General features: G+C 39.9%; 1 pseudogene; it reads right to left on the minus strand.

Moving 5' to 3' along the window:
• Window positions 1-1368: 1368 nt before the first annotated feature.
• Window positions 1369-2148, minus strand: LOC138159206 (cyclin-Q-like; annotated as a pseudogene).
• Between the last annotated feature and the right edge of the window lie 1995 nt (window positions 2149-4143).

Here is a 4143-nt window from a genome sequence, read left to right on the forward strand (position 1 = left end):
ACTTGGCAGAGAAGAGTAAGTTTGAATAACCTTTGGGAAAAGGTCTTCAAAGTCTTGGAAGTCTCCAAATATTCTTCGATTTGGACTTGGCTGTGTATTTCCTCTATGAAAGAGGTAAGTATGTTATTTTATGTCCTACTCTGTTTAATATCAGATATGGAAGCATGCCTATTTTCTTTTTTTTAACATGAAAAAATTATTTTATTAGGAAACCAACAAATAGATTTAATATATAAACAGCAAATTTGTTCTGGAAATGACATAAGTGAAAATCTTAAGATGAGTTGTTTCTTTTGGCTAACTGTTGGAAATATTGCCTGGTTCCTTAACTGTAAAAATGTTTTGCTGCTCTCCCAAAACTTCAATCAATCCACGATCTCATCCATGAGGGTACTCCCTCTATTGATTCTGATAGCAACCCATCTCTATGGTCTTTTCCTATAAGTCTTTTTCCTGGTCTCTCACAGAGATTCTCCACATAGCTACTTCATATTCTAGAATCCCTTTTCTGCTTTTTTACATTTTGTGGGTACCAGTCCATCACTTAAGTGTTTTTCTGTTACTCCCTACATGACTGTTCCATCATAGTTTTCCCTTTTACACCATTTCTTGCAAACAGTCATCAGTAGAAATAGGCATACTTTCCCCCCCACTACCTATCTCTTATTTACCCCCTGTATTTCCCAGAGAACTTTAATTCTTCAGAGATCAAGGTATTCCAAGATTCTGAACATATAGGATTTTTTGATGAACATTTATATTGAAAAGATGGTCATACATTACAATATGTTTCAGGGAGACGAAAATAATACAAGATGGAAAAAAAAATATAGCTAATATCACCCTCATCTCCACCATGGTCCACAGAACATTGAAAACTCTTAAATTATATGGCTATTTTCACATCTTTACAAAAAATTTTTTGTTTATCTTTTATCATGTAAAATAAAATACTGTTTATTTATGTTGGATGGTTAAGTTTATATATGGGTTGAAAAATATCCCAAAGGGGACAATCAAGTATTCTATTTTGGCTTTTATTTTAATGAAGATATGCCTAAATACAGTCTGCACCAAATTCAAAAAAGTTCATCTTCAAAAAATTTCTAACATGCAAAATGGTATTGAACACAATACATTCCTTTTTCAATATGTTCCTATTTGAATCCAAACATGAGCTCTGAACCTGCTCAGGGAGCCACCACAGATACCAAAGAAAAATCAGAAAGCAATCCAGGTTTAGTTCTTCCCCTTTTGCTAATGCAAAGCTGGTCCCTGTAACTTAGCAACTTTTTGAAATTGGACCCATTTTATTGGGTTAAATACTGCCCTCAGCAAAAGCAAATGTTTGATTCTCCTTGAATGGTCCTAGAGCAATTGAGGGATTTCTGTGTCCATTGCACAAATCTGAATCAGGTCAGACACAATATTATCAATGACTGGCTTGGTAAGGTGTTCACTAAAAACCTGCCACCAGGGCTTTTCTGCCTCAGAATTGGCAGGCACCTTCACTCTGTGGCAGTGCAAGGCAAGATAAAGCACTGTTATAGCTATGTGCTGGGTGAGATACTGAAGGCCCACTGCTCGGTGATAGCTGTCCCGAAGCAGCACCCAGGTTGCCAGAGAGACAGGAGTCCTCTGCCAGCTACGATGGTTCATACAACTCTTTAAAGAAATAAAGTGATGGAGCAGATTTTCATGGAGTTGCTGGAAGGAGACCCGGAAATGCAAAACTCTCAACATCAATAATTCACACTGAACAATGGTGTCCCTCGGTTTTGGAAACAGGAGTCTAACTCCAAAGGTTCACTCTTGGGATTTAAATACCTGTGAGAGACATTGATGTCTTGTCCTGAGATGCTGCTGCTCCTCCGCTTTACCTGCCAAGTAAATGGCTAACATGGCTATGAGGTAAGGGTCATATGCATCTAATTTGGTCTCACAGAAAAATGTACGGTAAATTGTGCAGGCTGTGGCAATTGGAATGGACTGGATCCTTATCTTGACATCAGCCTCTATGATGAACTGTGTCCCTTTGAAGTGGACTTTGTCCTCAGAAGCTGATTGCCCCTCTTTCCTCACTTATTTGGCCTCTGCAGTGCTTTCGCTATGTCTTGACTCCACTGCTAACAACCTCAACCCCAACATATACCTGGTCCCTTGGGTCCCTCAATGCCAAACAAAATTCCAATTCAAGTTACAAGGAAGGAGAAAATGAGATGAAACCAAAGAGGAAGAAACACACACTAATACTATGAGATCTTTGCAGGAATGATCTACACACATATCATTGGAACCTCAAAACTATGAACCTGTCAGCATTCACAAAAGATTTTCTACAGCACACCATATATCTTTACAATCACCTAATTTCCTGAAAGGTACAAACAAACAAGATTCCACTGTATTTAGTGTGTTTTTTAGACAATAAAGAAGCCTTTGCCTTCACAAATTAGAAGACCACCATTAAGGGCTCTTCCAATAAGGAGTCTCTCATAAGTATGTTAATACAAGATTTCTTGATGAATGAGATCAGAGATACTGTTGATAAACAACTCTTCAATTACTAACATCAGTCAAAGGATAAAAGATAGGAGGGATGCTCACCAAAGACACACGGTCAGGGTCATGTAAGATAGTCTATACAGAGTAAAAGTGAACAGTGAGGTCCTCTGATATTCCTGTTTGTGGATAACATTGTGTTGATTACTTCAAGTCCCAGAACATTATGGAGCTTCCATGGGGGAAAAAGGATGAAAAATGCCCACTGCCCCGAATATGACATGCAGTTGGATGGCCAGGCAACTGAATCAGTACTTCAGATGCCGGAAAAGATATTGTTGGACAAGTTGGGCCGACAATCACATACGTAGAAGAAGGTAGACTGGAACTATATTTGTGAAAATCATTCATTTTGGATTTTCAGCATCAACACTATCCTTTGAATAGCTGCTTCAAGTTGTTTCTCGAGATGTGCAAAGTCCCGCACCAAGTTGGTGAAGGGTTGGCCCCCCGGGGTGGGGGGCCGCAGCCCAGGAGAGGAGGAGGAGGAGGAAGGGCCTGAGCTGGTCCCTCCTGGCCGGTCTAGGGGGGTCCTCAGCGATGCTGTTCCTTTTCGGAGTGGTGGTGCCTCCTGGTGTGGCCCAGGGCCGTCTGCAGTTGCTGCTGGTGGGTTCCCGGACCCAGCTGGGGTGCTGGGTGCCTCATAGGCCCATGCCCATGAAGTGGCCAGGCGGCAGGGCCGGGCGGACGGCGTGTGGGGGCTGAAGGAAACAGATCTGTGGCTCGCGGAGGTGGAGCTGGCTGGGGAGCGGCTGCTGCTGGAGGCCTGGGAGCAGCAGCCAGCATGGGTATTTTCTAGTAACACCCAAACCAAAGAAATTCTTCTTATAGGTATAAATCATTCTCACAAAAATTGTATATAGATGGGAAAATAGGCATAAAAGTTTGTAGTTATTGATCTCTTCTCAATTTTTTGATATTAATAAGGTTCAAATATTTCTTGTGCTTTTGGTATCTTTTAATTCTACAGATGAACGTATAATTCAATCCTTCAAGACTCTCACAATTACTTCTCCTTTAATACAAATCTCCTCTATGTATACTTTGCTAAATCCAGCATTTTATGCTTTTTTCTATGGCATTATTTCTATGATTTTAGAGGTTGTGTGGGAGTTCTACTTTCCTTAATGGTGAAAAAAGTTTGTTCTAAAAATCTATTCTTCCTTTTCCTCCTTTATCTTCTCTTCCTCTTCTTTCTTCATCTTCTTCCATTTTCACCCTGAGGTTCCTTTAATATGATTTTACTTATATGCATCTCTCTACAAGCTTCCTTTATGTTAATTTTGTTCTGTATAGACCATTTTACATGACACTGACATGTACTTTTATGGCCTTCTGTTTATCATTTAAAACTCTTTATAATTTGACTCCTTCCAACTTTTCTAGTCTTTTTATATCTGACCTCCTTTTGTCATTTTACATTATGGCTCCAACAGCCTTCTTCCTATTCCTCACCCTCCATCTTCTTTCTCTGTGTCTATTCACTATGTATGGAATGCTCTCCCTTCTCATGTCATCTTTTAATTTCACTCTTCCTTCAAGACTCAACTCAAAGCCTACTTTCTGGAGGAGGCCTTTCCT

Source organism: Petaurus breviceps, unplaced genomic scaffold, assembly GCF_028583685.1.
Source record: "Petaurus breviceps papuanus isolate PSGF00001 unplaced genomic scaffold, PetGlider_PUasm1.0 175, whole genome shotgun sequence".
Classification (NCBI taxonomy): domain Eukaryota; kingdom Metazoa; phylum Chordata; class Mammalia; order Diprotodontia; family Petauridae; genus Petaurus; species Petaurus breviceps.